Genomic DNA, 19,031 nt, shown 5'->3' on the forward strand with positions numbered 1-19,031 from the left:
GTAATATGAATTTAAGGTTCCTCCATTTCTTTTCATGGCTCGATAGCTCATTTCTTTTTAACATGGAATGATATTCCACTGTCTGGATATACCACAGTTTATTTATCCATTCACCTACTGAAGGACATTTTGGTTGCTTCCAAGTTTTGGCAATTATGAATAAAGCTGCTATAAGCATCTGTGTGCCGGTTTTTCCAGGGACATAAGTTTTCAAGTCTTTTGGGTAAATACCAAGGAGAATGATTGCTGGATAGTTTGGTGAGAGCATGTTTAGGTTCATAAGAAACCTCCAAGCTGTCTTCCAAAGTGGCTGTACCATTTAACATTCCCACCAGCAAAGAATGGGAGTTCCTGCTGCTCCACATCCTCATCAGCATTTGGCGTTGTCAGTGCCCCATATTTTGGTCATTCTAATAGGTGTGTAGTGGTACCTCATTGTTGTTTTAATTTGAATTTCCCTGACAACATATGATGTGGATCCATCTTTTCATGTGCTTATTTGCTGTCTGTATATCTTTGGTGAGATATCTGTTAAGGCCTTTGGCCCATTTTTAAATCAGGTTGTTTGTTTTCTTATTATTGAGTTTTAAGAGTTTGTTGTATATTTTGGATGATAGTCCTTTATCAGGTGTATCTTTTGGAAATTTTTTTCTCCCAATATGGCTGGTCTATTCATTCTCTCATCATTTTCTTTCTCAGAATAGAAGTTTTTCATTTTAATGAAGTCCAACTTATCAATATTTCTTTCATGGATCTTGCCTTTGGTGTTGTGTATGAAAAGTCATTGCCATACCCAAGGTCATATAGGATTCCTCCTATGTTATCTTCTAGGAGTTTTACAGTTTTGTGTTTTACATTCAAGTCTATGATCCATTTTGAATTAATTTTTTGTGAAGAGTGGAATGTCTGTGTCTAGGTTCATTTTTTTTTTTTGCACATGGATGTCTAATTTTTCCAACACTATTTGTTGAAAAGACTGTCTTTGCTCCGTTGTATTACCATTGCTCCCTTTGTCAAAGATCAGTTGATTATATTTATGGGCTTCTATTTCTGGAATCTCTATTCTGTTCTGTTGATCTATTGTCTATTCTTTCACCAATACCACAATGTATTGATTACTGTAACTCTATAGTAAGTCTTGAAGTCAGGTAGTGTCAGTCCTCCAACTTTGCTCTTCTCCTTCAATACTGTGTAGTTTATTCTGGGTCTTTTGCTCTCCATATAAACTTGAGAATCAGTTTGTCAATATCCATGGTTTTGTCATTTTTTATCACTTCAGTCATGGTAGCTTATTTCCTTGTGTTTTGATTTTTGCTTCTGGGTTATGTTATTTGAAAATTAATCTGTAGGAACTCTTTCAGGTCCAGATATAAAGTAGTTTCCTCCAGAGAGGATATCTATAGGCCTCTGCCACACATCAGAGGGTAATAACAATTTACAATCAGATATGAGATTTGTTGTTGTATCTGGCTTCCAAGTATTTCTGTCACCCATTATCAGTTCAGTCATCTTTTCATATAAACAATTTAACTTTTTATCCACCATAAAGTATCCTTTACCGTGAGAATTTTTCTGGATATGTAGTCTATCATATTGATAGAAACAGAAACCAGGGAAGAATGAACTATTGTGATTAGTGAATTTGGAGAAGGAGCTAATCACTCAAACTTGGCCTCTTCTGGCCCCTAGTTGGAATGCCTGGAGAGAAGGAGAATGCCGATAGTCTCTCTGGGAGATGGTAAGTGTAGTCAGTGCAGGCCCTACTCAGTGTTTGTCCAGACCTGCCTCTGACTGAGTGGAGGATTTTTGGTGCTTTGTTTTGTTTTATTTATAATTCAAAAGAAATGGAATAAAGTAATTTTGGCCAAACTTAGGCCATTTCCTCAAATCGTCTTTATGAGTTAGAAAGGTTACGATTTTATTTATCTCTACCTTCATGACTTCTATATACATCTCTCAATTGGTTTTGAACTTGGGAGAAGAAAAGAGTGAATGATTTTAGCAATATCCTCCTTAAATCCTATTTATTTGATAATAATAGTGCTTATAGGTAAATTTTGGTTAACAGTTTTCCATTATATCTGTTCTATTCCTATTTTTAATATTTGGGTATCATAATTTTCAGGTCTGTGTTTTATAAGCATCATATTTATGGATTTTTAAAAAATATAATTTGTGTCTCTGTCTTCTAATTGCTGTGGTTAATGCATTCACATTTATTGAGATTACTGATAATTGGATTTATTTTTATCATCTTATTTTTTATTTACCATGATTTTTCTTCATTTGGTTACTATTTATTTCTTTTTTTCCCTGCTATTTCGTGGCTTTTTCTTTATTCTCTTTACTTTTCCCATGCATTTAATTTCTGATAAATTCTTTCAGAATCTATTTTAAAATGTCCTTGTTTTCCTTTCTCTCTTGTCTGAAAGTTGAGCTGGGTTTGGAATTCTAGGTAGATAGTTTTTGCATTGTCTTCTGGCATCTATTGTTGCTGTTGAGAAGTCTGCTCTCATTCTAATTGTCATTCTTGGGAGGTAATATTTGTTTTCTTCTGGTAATTTTAACATTTTTCTCTTATGATTTATTTTCTGCAATTTGCTTCTGTTTCCAGGTACTAAATTCGTGTTTAGTCATCTTCCTCAATGCTTATTATCATCCTTTTTACTCAATTCTTTCTTCACTTATGAAAAAATTCTGAGCTGTTAAGTTTTGTGTATTGTCTTTTCTGATTCTCTCTATTGACTCCTCAGATGGTATTTTAGATTTTCTCCTTCTATCCTTAATATCCACTGACTTTTATTTCATATTTTCCATCTTTATATCTCTCACTACTGCATTTGTGAGATGTTTTTCTCTTCTGTTACCCAATACACAAACTTTCTCATCAATATATTGCTTCATTATTTTACATGAGTTTTAAAAATTTATTGTTAATGTTAATGATTATATTTTTTATTTCCTAAGTTTATGTTTGGTTCTATTTTAAATCTGACATTTTCTTTTTTGAAAATAACTTGCTGATGTCTTATGCTTTTATTCTTTTCTTCCAGCTCTTTTATTTTATAATGCCTTTCAAATCTTTCTATAAAGTTTAGTTCTCTCATTTGTCACTTATGCTACATCTTGATGTTTTAATCTCAAGTGGTTATAGTTTTTTGACTGTTACTTAAGTGGAGATTGTTTTCTGTGTTTTCAAGATCAGGACTCTGGCGGGCCTCCCAAAAGGATAGTTTTGAGTTTGACTCTGTTTCAGATCAAGTTTTAACATCTTACCACAATGTTCCTGTCTGACAAGAGTAGTATATCAGTTATCTTCGCTGCATAACAAATCACCCCCAAAGCTACTGGCTTAAAACAGCAGCCACCATTTTTGTTCTCACAATTCTATATGTTGGCAATTTCAGCAGGGCTCAGCTGTGCAGTTTTTCTGCTGGTCTCAGATGGGCTCATTCCTGTGCCTGTGGTCAGCACCCAGGTCGATGGAAGTCTGGTTGTTTGGTGAAGTGGTTCAACCAAGATGGATGAACTCTGCTCTACATGGCCTCTCATCCTTGCTAGGCTGGACTGACTTTTTCACAGAGTAATCACCCTATGAAAAGAAATAGCAATTCCCAGTGGGCAAGCACCCTTTAATTCCCCTCATGCATCATATTTACTACTGTCCTATTTTCAGAGCAAGTTATATTGCCAAGCCTGAATTCGAGGGATAGGGAAATAGACTCTACCTCTTGATAGAAAGACCTGCAAAAAATTGTGGTCATTTTTGCCTTGTACCGTAAGTTATGTGAATTTGGCCTCAGAAGAACAAAGGCTTAGAGTTCTAAATTCTTGAAAGTGATTGCTTTTCTTCCTACTGCTTTAAGCACAAAACCAGCTTTCTGACAGTGTTAATCTCTATTTTAGTTGTGACTCCAGGGACAACTTCTGTTACAGACTGAATTGTGTTCCCCCAAAAGTCATATGTTGAAGCCTTAGCCCCCAGGGTGATAGTATTTGGAGATGGGGCTTTTGGGAGGTGATTAGGATTAGAAGGGATCATGAGGATGGGGCCCTCATGATGGGATTAGTGTCCTCACAAGAAGAAACACTAGAGAGCTTGCTCCATGCACTAAGGGAAGGCCATGTCAGCACATAGTGAGGTGGCCTGTCTTCAAGTCAGAAAGAGCTCTCACCGGAACCCAAACATGCTGGCCTGCTGATCTTGGACTTCCAGCCTCCTGAACTGGGAGAAAAGAAATTTCTATTGTCTAAGCCACCCAGTCTATGGTATTTTGTTATGGCAACCTGAGCTGACAAATCCAACTTCCTATCCTGCAGCAGCCTCAATGTCTTATTTCTTCCTTTATTTTGTCTTTAAAACTTCTCCTATCCCTATAACTTAACTTTCCCAGTGAGCCACTCAGATTTGGTACCTGTTCATATCTCTGCCTTTGAGTTTCTTCTTCATGTCTGGCATCTGCAGATTTCATTTTTTTTTTTTTTTGCTCTAAAATTTGGTTAATAAAATATTTCAAAAATATTTTATATTTATTTCGCTAAGCTTTCTGTGTGATTCAAGTGTTTTCCAGCAACATATCCATTCAATATATTAACCGAATATTCTGGTCTTGCCATCTTGATTGCAATTCAGGGATAGTGGATCTGAGGTTTCTAATGGGTAGGTGACACAGTCAGAGAAAATACAAGTGCAGTCAAAGCAATCGAGCAGATGGACAGTCATTTGGGGGACTATCAACTAGGATCAGGGAATCTCTAGTGCTGCACTGTCTAACATGGTAGCTGCTAGCTCTATGTGACTTTTTAAAATTAAATTAATTAAAATGAAATCAATTTAAAAGTTCTGTTCCTTAAGTTCACTAGCCATATTTCAAGTGCTCAATGGCCAAATGTGGCTATTGGCTATAATATTGTACAGCCCATGGGAACATTCCATCATTTAAGAGAGTTCTATTGGGAAGTGCTACTCTAGTACGTTTGCTGAAGGTCAGACTAGAAAACGGCATAACTGGGACAATAAATCCACTTGACCTCTGAAAGGAGATTAATTTTAAGCCCCATGAGACAGATGGTGAGGTGGGACCTGGATTATTGATATTTTTACTTTATGTTGATGAATATTGACACAGAAAATGGGGAGAGATTGAGCCTGACTGAAAGTGACATCTGTAGATTCAATTACATAGAGTTGCAGCAAAGCAGAGAAATTGTCAAAAACAAAACCAAACAGAAAAATACCAGACAGAGGCTTATAAACTTCTCTGTCTTTTTTTTCTGTGCTTTTCTTGCTGATAATAACAGTAAGGTAGGAACACTGAGGAATATTTGAAAAGCATAGCAACTTCCATGCCTTCTTATGCAGAATGTACTAAATGCATTTTATTTTCTCCCTAGTGACTATGAGTCATCATTATTGAGTTATAGAATGCTGCATTTAGAAGAGCATGGAGAGTAATGTTCTCCCAGACTGTTGGGATAGTCAGAGAGATTTAACGCAGGCATTTCTCCAGAAATTAGGTGCCTGTACAGTGTAATTATTTTTTATTTTGTCATTCTTTTACTTCGTATCTTGTTATTATCTGTAACTCCCTACGTGACTGTCTGCTTCCACTAGCCCGCACTGCAGTACTTCTACTTTGTTGTCTTCTATAACTTAATACACAATAAAGCATGTTAGAAGTGACCAGACAATCAAACTGGTCAAAGTAAATTTTAACTTTACTCTGAAAATGCCTCTGACCTGCTCTGCTACTAAGTAGAATGTATGAATATTATGTGAAATGGATGGTTTCTCACTCATCATATCCTGCCTACTCTTTGGAGATTCTCAGTAAGGCACAATTGAAAGAGCATGGAACTTAAAATAAAAAGTGGGGGTGTGACTTATGGCTCAGGTGTACCACTTTGGCCTGGGCCAATCTCATATTTCTATAAGGATCGGTTTCCTCAGCTGTTAATCATCATCCTCACTATTATCATCACTAACACTAAAGAAGTTCTTAGCACGTGACAAGCAATGTTCTAAGTACTTTCCATGTATTAATTCATTTTCATCTTCATGATATACAATGACTTAGGTCCTGTTAGGTACTATCCACATTTTATACATGAAGAAACTGAGATATGAGCAGATTAAGTAACTAGCTCTCATACCTGTGTTTCCAAGTTGCAAATGTTATATTTCTTTGAAAGACATTTAGCAGGCTTTTGGGTTCATGATTTTATTCTGGATGCTTGAAATTTTGGATGATGAGTTTCTAGATAACAGCACATCATAAAGCACTTTGCAATTTCTGGAGAAACTGTGCACAGCAGCACTCACTCTCCAATAAACCAAGTGGAAATCCATTCTTCCCTAATGAAGAAGAAATGATCAGAGCAATGTTGCCTGGGAACAAGCAAAAGAGATTCAGTCAGTTTGTCTACAATCTATGAAGGTTTTGTAAAAATTGTGTGTGTTATTAATTTAAGCTTGGGATTTGGAAAGACTCAAGACAAGGTTTACATGACAAGAAGAGAAAGTAATGCATTGGCTTATGTGGGAAAATCAAGGTTTAGTGGAATTTTTGCTCAATTTGCTTTTAAAAAGCATTTTCAAGATTTTATTTTAATACTAAATATTTATGTTAATGTGAACACAACAGCTTTGTCCTAGAAATAAACTTGTCTTTTTACGTGATATTTCTTTGGCAATTCTCCCAAACTTAATTTGATGATTCAAGTAGAGTTCTGAGTATCTATATGTCTTTTAAATTATTTTCCTATGTGTGTAAATCAGGGACTTTATACTAAGAGGAAATCAAACCTAGTTATTTTTATATCAGCAAAGACAAAGATTTTTTGAGGAGATGTCGTTATCCCTTAGGCAGACATCAGTGCTGGAAGCTACCTTTGCTTGGGAAATGGCTGTCAGTGAAAGTTGGACAAATGGAATTTCCCACTGAACTAGTGATCTAGTGATCAGATTACTATAGTAGATGGATGTTAGCTAAATTTTACATGAAAGTAAATGGAGAATATTAAAAGCAATAATGATTTTCAAAAACTTACTTAGTGTGGTTTCTCAGAGGATTGAAGGTGTTTGATTATCTTCCTTCTGGTTCTTTTGCACTCATAATCTCACATCCCTCCCAGCATCCTAGCCATACTCCTCCAAAAATATGCAGACTAATTTTAGCAATCATATATTTAAGAAAGTTTAGTATTTTTTGAAAAATTACAATAGATTTTCATCTATTATATGAAAGAAAAGCTATATATCAGGTCTAGCGACATTTCCTTCCAAATTGCTGTCATAAAATTGAATTCCTCCAGTGGTGAATCACAAAAGTAATTTGTAGTACTATGTGATTTTTACCCTCTGCGAGGCCATAAACTTTGCAGTCTTGGGGCCTTTGTTATGCTATGCCAGAAGACAGATGCACCTTATCCCTACCTCTGGCTGATCACTTTTTAGGACTGACCGCTAGGGCCCAGGCTGGCTGGGAATGGTCACTGCAATATGTTTGGAACAGCTTTCCTCCTAACTCATTTTCATTTTTATTTGGCAGATTTGAGGGTAGCAGCTAACACATCAACAAAGCAAACCTATGTTTACTGGATTTTAGCAGGGGCTACCGATGTGGCTAGTACTTCATCTTGCTAGTCTCTTTTTCTTTTCAAGGTATATATAACCTAATAATGATAGGACAGTTACTGCCCAATGAAAGCAACCTGGCGAAAGACCTATAGTTGGCAAAATTTGGAATGATTTAGGTTACAGAGCACCCACAGGGCATAAATGTTAATTTTGCACTAATATGTGTTAAAATCTTAAGATTATTTAAATTCTTCAGGAAATTCTGGACGGAAAGCATAAAACAAAACAATCTCATAAAACAAAGCATGACAATGGGACACAGGAACTGAAGTTTGTGTCAGCAGTGTGTGAAAAATAAAACTCACTTAAATCCTGTTTATTTACAAGTTTGCATTGCATTGCTGAAACTCTGGGCTCATGCTGTTAGAATTCTGTGAAGTGAAATATACAGGCCAGTACTTATTTCAAGTGTTTTGTGCTCTGCTCTGTCGTTCTCACGCATACACTCTGATTTTTTTTTTCATTTGTTTGTTTTTGGGAGTTTTTTCGACGATGCATTTCAAGATTTAATTAAGAAAATGTGAGCACTATTATTATGGCCATTCATAAGGATATGCTAAACTTATTTATGAAAAAAGAAAAAAATAGTTTAAAAACACACTAACCCTAAGATATTACTTTTACTTCCTTTTAAACCTATTGCAAATAATATCCTAGTTACATTAACCTTGGCATATAATTTTGTAAGAATCAGCAGAATTCTCAAATGAAACATGCCTAGTTCAAACCATCTAAATATTTACCTTGCTTGACTTTCACTTGACCACATTGCTCCATGTCCTTATGAATTTTACCATTTTAGCTCTCTATTTCCTTGCATCTTGTCATCACTTCTCCTGCTTCAACTGCTATTAAGGTTTATTCTATGTAGCTACTTTTGTCTGCAATCTTTTCATGCAGGCAAGGGTGTATTCTTTCTTCAAAATAATGTGTTTAACTTCTTTACGTAATATTTAGCATTAAAACAAAAATTTCATTTACTTTCTCTTTTGAGAAGTTAATATAATGCATGGGGGAGTAATAAAGGAAAGGAGATGTTCTCCTTCCCAGGATCATGAATTCTGGGGCATTTAAAATTGAGAAAAAAAATCTCAGTAGAGTGGTTTCCTTTCATTAGTTGGCATCGTTTTATAAGACAAAGTTCTGTAAATCAGTGAATGAATCTGGATTAACAATGTCTGGAGTCTAAACATAATTTACAAGACAGACTAAGCCTGGAGACATGATGTTGGGTAAAGAGAGTTGAGAAGAAGGAAAGGTGAATATGAATTCTCACAAGTGATTATGGAAGGACACCCTTAAAGAAAGGATCAGCAACACAGTTTAATGGTTGGACACCAAGAGGTTAAACATGAGTGCTGATTTTATGTTCATAGAAATTAAGTTAGAAAAGTGTGGCTAAAATTAAATTTACATTTCCATTCTAACCTCCAATTTTTTCCCCTTAGTTCTAGCATGAAAAAAAAAAAAAATTGAGAGTGAAAATTCTTTGGCTTGGAATTCAGCCGAAAATGAATTCCTTTCTGCATTCTTGATTAAAATTTACTCATCTATTTTTGCAATCTTTGAATATGGGAAGAAAGAGATTTCTTAGATTCACACCATATAACTCATACCACTAAAAAATGGCTTTCTGTTCATGCTTTAGTCCTGGCAGACAGGTCATAAAGAATACGAGATTGGCCTTGTTTGAAGAAACTTTGTATTGAGAAAACAAAGTATGACACTTGAAAATTTTTAAGAAACACAGACATAGAACCCAAGCATGTGCTTGATAATAAAGTACAGGCTATTCCATGTTTAATTCCCATTAAATTTATAAAGACGTACTTGGGATGTCAGCAAGTGTGCATTCCTGAAAATCTTTGTGTTCTGAAAACTCATGAACTAAAAATAGCAGGGCTTATGGGAAAAATAGGGCTTGGGGAAAGACTTCCCAGAATCCATGCAACTTTGGAACCAAAGCAATAATAAAAAAAAAATTGGTATGTCATGAAATAACTGAGTCCAGGGATGCCGCCTTAGGGATATGAAATAGGTACAAAAACAATCAAATAGAAATGGGGGTTTGGGGGCCACTGAGATAATGCAAATGCAAGTGAAGGTCTGTGCTCTTTGGGGAAAGAGAACCTGCAGAGAGAGAGATCCATGCTAAGCCCAAGAGTGCCACTCTGGGGTCAGAGCCCCAGCACAGGAGGTTGTTTTTAATTTTTGTATAATATAGTTAAAAATGTTCTTGCTTGTGTAGTAGCCAAGCTATGAGCTTTTTCCTTTCCTAACAAAGATTATAATTCTATTCCTGCTCTACCAGCCTCTCTTGCCTACGAAAATTTGTTTATGAATGTATTTGATTTCACGTTACACTGATGTCATCTCCCCTACTTACCAATCATGTATGAGCTAACTTGTGTTAAAGAAATACGTGTTGTAGCAGAACAACAATAAGCATCTGAGGAGCTTTCTCTATATTTCTATTACTTTAATGAGCTACAATGTCCATGTCTACATATATCTTCCTATATTTTATTAATCATAGTGGGGCCATTAAGAACCTCTCACATCTCTCTCCATATATACGTATATTTTATATATTCCCCTAGATCTGAGGCCAATTACAAGCATTATATGAATTTCTATTTTTCATAGCCATCTCTCCCAGTGCCCTGTAGCTGTTTGGAGGTAGAGAAAGATCATGATATAAATGCGAAGGAGAAGAAGCCGCTAGAGAGCTGGAAGGATGACCCAGCGTGTACAGTGATGTGGAAGCCACGGCAGCAGCATGTGGCAGAAGGAGGGAGAGGTCAACACCATCAGACACAGCCCTGAGTTCATGGAAGGTCATGGCTGATGGAGACGTATTCTTTGGATTTAACAATAATGAACTTGTCAGTGACCTCAACAGAAAGAGTTTCAGTAGAGTGGTGTGGCCGGAAATCGGATTTCAAGAGTTTCGAACACTCAATTGGAGAAAATAAGTAGAAAAAGAGGGTAGATGACTGTTTCATAAAATTTGCTTACAAAATAGAGAAGAAAATTAAGGCAGTAGCTAGCGGGGGACATGGCTTTGGTTATTTGTTTTGTTATGAGAAAAACAAATGTTTAAATGCTTTTGTGGAGGGTGGAGACCCAGAACATACACTAGAATATGAGTATATTATAGAGGGTGGTCCGGAGAAGGCAGGAGGAATTGAGCAACAGAGATGTAGAAGCAAGGTGGGCAACTTTTACGTTATAATAGGAGAAAAGAGGAAATGATTGCTGCATGTGAATAAGGTTAGAGGATTAGAAGAAGGAAGTTGAAGGAGTTTTTGTCTGATGTGCTCTATTTTCTCTGAAGTAGAAAAGAAGATTATAGCATTGGACGTTTGTAAGAGCTAGTGTCAAGGACAAGAGCAAGATGACAACAAGAAAGAAGTGAAAGGGCTCACCAGAGAGCACAGATGCGCCACGAGATGAAGGGTCCCCTTTCCCCGTCATTCCTGGAACTCAGTCTGAACTGACTCATGTGTGACACACATACTTCAGGAATATGATTTAAGACCCATTTAAGACCTCTAAGAGAGAGGTCCCTTCCCCTATATAATCCTAACGAGACCCACCCGATCCAGATTTGGTTCTCATTGGCCTCCCGAGGAAAATAATTCTGTAATCCTTCTCGGCAGCTCTGCTGTGCATACGTCACCCAGATGAAGCAAGAATAACACAGGCTTCAGCACAAGGTAGATCTAGATTGGCATTTTGGCTTCATTGCTTCTTAATGGTATAGCATGGACGTCATTCTCTGGATTTTAATTTCTACACAAAGCAGAATTAAATACCTACCTTTCACAGTTGTTACAAGTATTAAATGAGGCAGTATATGCAAAGTTACTGGCATGGAGTAGATACTCAGCAAATGAAGGTTCCCTTCATTCTATAGTTAAATGCTGCTTCTAGAAGTCAGCTTAATAAGAGAAAAGATGACTAGATAGAGAATTTGGAACAAGAGTCTCTCCAATGTTAAAAGCTTTGCTTTGCTTTTCACGATTAAGTTGTCAAACAGTACTCATGGAAGAGAATTGTTTTACATATTTAGGTTTCTCAAGTTAATAATCAGTGTGTATTTGAGAAAGAAAAGACATCACAGTGTTGCTAAACCCTGGCAGGTTGGTATTAACGACAGGAAAAAAGAAAACTAACAGTTCTCATTGGGATAAAGATGAATCATACCTATTTTTCTTCCAGATTTCAATAGAATCATTCAAGTAGATTAGATAATGGCTTATAAGATGAAATAAAACTGTATTATCACTGACAAAAAGTTCTTCAGATTTAAATCCCAGAGTTCTGGGTTTTTATTTTATGTATTGGGTATAATTTGATAAACTTTTCAGACATAGGTACTTTTTTGGGTCCACTACCAAGCAAATCACATACCAACTGGAAGACATAAGGTAGGCCCTGGAATGTGTTTGCTTGTCACATATTAGCAGGTGCCATGGGGCCTATTTCAATGGATAGAATTACAGCTCAAGAGGTTAAATACTTAAAAGCTGTTTTAGACAGAAGTCAGAGTAGCTTATACGTGTCTGTGCTTATACACACATACATACATAAATTTTTGAGTTTATAGCTATTTTTCCATTTTGCTGGCAATTTATATTTGTTCACAAGCTCTTAAAAATAAGACCTCATTTTTGTTTGTTTGTTAGTGCTTTTGTTGAAAGACAGATGCTCTTGCATAGAAATTGAAATAAAACTCAACCTGCCTATCTCAGTTACTTTAGTAGACTGCTTGAATTTTTTGTTCTAAGAAATACTTTTAAATCACCAGGTAAACCAACATACAGATACAAACAAGGATCCAGCTGCACAAGAATGGTTACAAATATGAAGATTGGCCTTGTGACCACTGTAAAGGCAGAAACACCTGCCCTGAACAAAGGGATGGTTGATCTCATCTCGATGCTCGTTGCTCCCAGCCTGAGAAGTATTTTATTTGTGTGATGGATGGACCTGGGGACTGTGATGCCATCTGCCCGAAGGACAGTGCTTCCAGGATGGGATAGGGACAAAGAGTCTGTATTATCCTGTAAGACTCTCATAAAATGCTTTGAGAGGTCAATCCTGTGAAACAACTTCAAACTCAGAAAAGATTAACTTTTCAGATTATAAATATCTGGCTCTTTCTTTCATGTTTATCAGAATCTTTTCTAAGATACTGGCGATACCTGAGCTTTTATTACGTATTTCATATTAATTATATTAAGGTCATAACATAATCATGCTTAAAAAACATTTTTAAAACATACAAGATTTCTCAACTGAAAAACACTATAATTTACAAACTAATGACTTGGAGCAGAGCACATGATATAATAAATTGGATCCTGTGGACAAATGGACTCTAAAACTTCAGATGACGTTTATAAATTCCTAACCTTGCAATTTATAGTGAAAATACAATGGAAGATACACAAGTTTTAGTGAGGCATAAAAGAAAATAAATGAAAGTATGAGACAACAGTAAGGCTTTGAACCTTTAATGGCAGCTTAAGAAGACTTAGAAAAGCTATTAGAGGCTATTGTTTAATACTTCCCCTGACCCAGAGCTAGCAACAGTAGAAAAGCCTTAAATTATTTCTCAAATGGGTAAATGGGAGTCACTCTAAATAAAAGAGCTGTGAATGGTTTAATTCAGAATTTATTTCTGTTCCCTGATGTCAGTAAAAAGCTCCAGCAATCAAAACAAAGGCAAATTAGATTTCTGGGCACTTTTAAGGGTTTTAGATGTTGAGGTCACACTTCATTATCACTAATTGCACTCTTAAAGTGTATTGCTTTTCTTCCTCTTAACGCTTATGTAGGTTTTTTTTCTCATATAAGAGAATACCACTTCGGATGTGGTTGAAACAGTCCAGATGAGCAGTGGTAGGGCCTGAATTAAAGAAGTAGCAGTGAGAGTGGAGAAAAGGGACTGATTAGAGATATGTCCGTATCTTTCTCATGAGATGTATGTGATTGGATATTGCAGGCAAAGGAGAGGAGAGTAGCAAAGGTGATTTACAGTCTTTACATTTGAATGATTGGATAAATGGCAATGTCGTTCACTGAAACTGGTTATATATAACACAAGAGGGAGGCTTGGAGGAAAACAATTGAGCTTCATTTTGTAATGTTTAGTATAACCTGCTCACTGTTGGGATGTCAAATACGCTGCCAAATACATAGCTCTGGAGCTTAGGAGGTGAGCAGGAGATAATGATTTGGCCATCATGAGTACGAAGCTGGCAGTTGAAGTCATAACAATAAATCAGCTTGCTCAGAGAACATAAGAGCATGAGAGAAGACAAAGATAAACCTCTGAGGAATAGTGAAAATGAAAGGGCAGCAGAGGAAATGAAGCCAAGTAGGAAACACCCTGAGCAGTGGTCTGATTAAGTTGGAGAATGAGTACATTTTAGAGAAGCCAAAGGAGGCCAACTTTGAAATGGAAGGAGTGGTCACCAGTGAACAGAGCCACAGAAGGAACAAATCCCCATTGGGTTTTGCAATTAAGGAAGTATTGGTGACCTTAGAGAGAATGGTCTCCATGGAGTGGTGTTAAAATCGAACCTGATTATTAGGTGATTAAATGGAGACATAGACTTCTCTTTTAGGAGGTTTGACACAGAGAGAGGATTCTAGCTAAAGGGCAGTAAATGGCCACGGAAGAACTTTTTTTTTAAGTTTTAGAGAGCAGATCTAATTTATATGTAGAAGAAAATAATCAGCAGAGAGGGAAACGATGAAGAATAAGCCAAAGAAAAGTAAATGATGGAGGTAAAGTTTTGGAGCAGACCAGACATAATAAGATCTGGCACAAAGATGGAAGAATTAGATTAGATAGAAGGAGAACTACGTTTTTCCCTAAGGAGAAAAACAGGGTGTATCTTCTAAAGCAAATACTCAAATTCCTTTCATTTTTGATGGATAGGGTTACTACTTATGCACCTCCAAACTCAGAGAGATAAATTATTAAATGCTTGATAGATAATGGTAAATAAATTCAGTTATGCTAATGAAAGTCTCCCAGGTAAGAAGCAGAAAGAGAAAGATCTAGCTCTATACAGGGGGTTGTGTTGATGAATTCTCCAATTACCATCAATTCCATACAGCAGCCACAAAACCAAGGTGGAAAAGAAATCTTTAGGCAAGGAGCTGGGTGACAGTAGCCATGGAGTCATCCAGATACTTCCCTGTCCTCTGATTCCATGTTCACAACACAACATCCTCTTCACAACTTGGCTTCCTACCACAGCTTCCCTGCAAGTGATACTTCAATGGTCATGTTATTCCTTTCCCTGGGCAATTCTAATTCTATTTTCTGTTGCATCTGGCTAGTAAGAGCCAGTGCCTGAAAGACTGATCACTACTTGATGCAATATTAAGAATGGTTCTGGACTTTAAGGCTGGGGAGAACTGAGCCTTGATGGAGATGATTTCACCAAAACCATAACACCCTGTGGGGTTCTGCCCAGTGGTTGCTCAGCACCCCCTAGATGACATCGCTATCATCTTTGGTCTCAAACATCTTTATCAAGCCAGATGTTCATGAAATTATACAAAAAAAGAATAGCAGTGAATAATAGAGTTTACACATTTCTTTAAAATCCCATGCCTTAGGCTTTCCCGTTTTAGTTAATGTCTGGGCACGCTAGGCCTGTGCTTCTTTGCATGCCTACAGTGTGCCCCATAGCTACATCATAGCTGCACATTGCTAATATCTAATTCAGTCTTTAAAATGCCTTTCATTTTCTCTTATCCTAGGATTTTATTTTTTTGTAAAGGGAAAATAACTAAACATAATTTCTTTATTTCTCTTTCAAAACTAAGGGGAAAACCAAAGATTCAGTCATGACTAGAGGCCTTCTGTTTCACAGAATTTGATTTATTTGATGATCCGAAAGCTTAGCTTTTACAGTTCAGTTGCAAGTATGGTTGGAATCCAGAGATGAAAATTACATTTTACAAGCCTTATAAATACTAGAATGGTAAATTAAGTGCAGGGTAAGCAAGAATTGAATGTGCCAGCAAGAAAAGAGAAAATGTTCAGTGATTTTAAGAAAGGGAAAGAAAACTTAACTTTTAAAGGATAGCTGATGCTTTCTGAATGGCAAATGGATGAGAATCAAGAAGATATTTTTACTCTAACTTATCTTTTAGTGTTTTTTCCTCACAGAGTTTGGTTAAATTTCTTATTTCTCATTCATTTGTATCTTTATTTCAGAGTTTATTATCACCATATGGCAATGGCTAGAAGGATGACAACATTTGATATTTGTGTGGGATACAACCATAGTACCCATTTTGGTGATTCTCAATTTAGAGACAGATGGCATGAAGTGGAAGTAATTGTGGAAAAAGAAGAATTTCATGTAACTGTCAAAGTTCACAGCCCTTGAAACCAAGCTGTTGATTATCCATCTCACAGCTCTCTCTTCACACGAGTATCTCTGGAAAACAAGAAGGTGGTGCAAGCATTTCCAGTGAACATACCCTGGCTCAAAGCTTAGATATATCTGATGCATACAGATACACACACACACACACACACACACACACACACACACAAATGTAGGGAGAAGAAAATTCTCTAGAATCAGGATTATCAATTGTTAAAATAAAGAGTGTCGAAAGAAAGGATCCTTAAATGAACAAAACATACCAATTTCTTGAGCTCCTGTTTGCAAGCACTGATTTTCAGTTAGTGATAGATGGATGATGCTTAAATTTTATATCACATTTTTCTAGAAATTATTTTGTGGCAATGTTGAGGAGTAAAGAGAGGAAACTGAGAGAGATTTAACAGGGTCAGATTGTGGGAAGCCTAGAGAAGAGTTTGATGTTTATTTCATAAGCAATAGAGAAGCTACATGTTCTTAAATGTGAATGTAACGTGAAAGCCTAAATTATTATAGGAAAGTCATTATAGCTAAGTTCTCTTGTATTCACAGGGCTCATCCTGAAGAGGAAGTCATCGAATATTTGTTAAGAACAGCATGACATTAATGTCAGGAGCTGCCACATGTCACAGTCATAAAGTTTATGGAATATGCTAGAACTGGAAAAAAGAGGGAGCCGGGCTGGGACTAGTGCCGGGCTTAGGAAAGAGGAAAGAGAGGTTGGATTCACAAAACCAAGTCTTTCTCCCAACCCCCACCTCAGCCTCCATCCCAATTAAGTGTGTGTGTGTTTGTTTATTTGCTGTTTGCTTTTTTATACCCTTTCATTCAAGTTGTTTAAATTGGGCTTAAACATCTTAAGTAAGTTAATAAAGGATATCCAAGAATGGGCATTATTCTTGCGTTCAAAAGCATTTTGAGCTTCCTTCATTTGTTAGTGTCCTTATGGTATTTTAATGGGAAGCTGTGAGGAGGCGCATCAGGCACTGCCTGCCTTCCGGCTCCTAACTCCGGAGTTTTCACAATTTCTGAATTCTCAGTCAATCTATCATGTGCAAAACATGACATGTCTCCAAGATGGCGGAGGAGAGCGAAACCAGGTAGATAACCATGACATGAGGAATTGTAAGAAATGAAAAGGATCATTACTCCAAGAAACAAATAGCTCAAGAGAAAAGCAAACTTTTTCCTTAATAAGCCCTAATCATCAGCAAAGCACTTGTCTACAGAAGCATTTTATTATTAACAAAATGCATTTGTCATAGCGATAATCAACTCTTTTTTTATGTTCATCATTTGGAGTTTGCAGCAGAGGATTCTGAGTTTTAACATTAATTTAACTTTCAGGATATCACTTTATCTTTGTTTTCGCTACTCAAAACTCTTGTTACCATGGTTTGAAATTACTGTTAACGGCTCTGTTTTCTATTATTCAAGTTATAAGGGTGTTTAAGAAATTTACTCATTATTTTACAGAAGAAAAACCCAATTCATAATTTATTTTTCTACATGCAGTGATATTTTAAGTAAAGTACACAGCACAGTCTTCATATTTTTAATAATCCCATTCGACTCTTTCCAAAGGATGGTAGTATGAGGTTTTCTGATGGTTAGAGAAACATTTAAATATGAAACACATCATCTTGTGCTGGGGTGTGCTGGGGTGTGCTGGGGTGTGCTGGGGTGGGGGAATCTAGCTTACTGGATCTGCACCAGTATAATACAAAAATCCTTTTGTTACCCCAAATTCCATAGTGTCCAGCTGTCAGTACCTAGACATTTATTGTTCAGTTTGACAACTAAACAGTTGAGTACTATTTACATTTAGACAGTGTTAAGTATATTTCCACGTACATATTGTCAAAATTCATATGAAATTAATTTTAGTAAATGTATGGAAATAATAATTTATTTTAAAGGATTATTTTAAAAGTCTCTATAAATCTTGTGACAAATTTCCTAGCTTGAGTCTAAGCTATGTTCCTCTTAGGAGTCAGGCATGCCTGGGAAGCCCTGAAGGACTGGAGGAGCAGGTCAACCATGGTCCATTTGCATGAAAATCTGAGATAGTCTGTGGGAAAGGAAAGAAAGGATGGAGGACAAGGTATTTGGGGATGTGTTAGTAGAGAAGGATGGTTCTAAAAACAGCCCAGTATAGTTTACCCAGCTTGTCCTCTGGTTTGATCTTCACAGACTCATGCTTGAATGCTATAGTAAGCAAGTAGAAAAAATGTATGATAAATGTTTAAAAAGCAATTAAACTTACATCTCCATGGGTCATGAAGAGCGCAAGGTGTCTTCTGCCAGAGTAGCTGGCAATGAATTGCCATGGGAAAAAGCACCTTTGGCACAACACCAGCACCTTCACATTGCCCCTGTCAGCTTCTTTGGGGCACGAGCAGGCGTTACCAGGAGTGATAGAAGCTTCGTGGCACAGTTATAGCTTTTCACATCGGGAACAAAAGAAGAAATTACCACAGAAATCAGAGCGGTAAAAAGGAATAGTGGATGCCAAGTAGCAGTCAAGAAGTTTGGTTTGTAGCTCACAGCAGAGACACCTCCACAGGACATCTAGAAACACTTGGAAAGATTTGTGAAGGAAGAATTTAAAAAGCAGATAAAAACAGAGCCAGTCAAACTTCATATAGTTGTGCTATTGTTACCACGATTATTATTTCTTCCAGATTAACTTGGTTTGGGAAAGAGCAGTTAATTTTTTATTTTTTAAAAATTGGATGTCAATTTTAATGTAGATTTTTATCTCTATGTTCGAATAAGATAGAGATGTTACGTATGTAATCAAAATATTTTCTGTATTATGGAATTACTAATTCTGTATTATGTATTACTAATAACTTCAAGGTTAAAGACTTTTTTAGATACAGCATATTATTTAAAAATAATATGCTTCGCAGATGTATTCCTAAAATTGATTCATAGAAACATGTTATACAAAAATCTCTGCCCAG

At 36.4% G+C, this 19,031-nt stretch overlaps 1 long non-coding RNA gene across 1 annotated transcript in view; it reads left to right on the top strand.

Moving 5' to 3' along the window:
• Positions 1 to 12,849, top strand: part of LOC131411308 (uncharacterized) — a 49,457-nt gene extending 36,608 nt beyond the window's left edge. The window contains exon 4 of the long non-coding RNA XR_009221539.1: positions 12,453 to 12,849. This is a non-coding gene — a long non-coding RNA (uncharacterized LOC131411308). The remainder of the gene's footprint in view (positions 1 to 12,452) is intronic.
• The last annotated feature ends 6,182 nt before the right edge of the window (positions 12,850 to 19,031 follow it).

This window comes from Diceros bicornis, chromosome 11 (genome assembly GCF_020826845.1).
Source record: "Diceros bicornis minor isolate mBicDic1 chromosome 11, mDicBic1.mat.cur, whole genome shotgun sequence".
NCBI classification, from domain to species: Eukaryota; Metazoa; Chordata; class Mammalia; order Perissodactyla; family Rhinocerotidae; genus Diceros; species Diceros bicornis.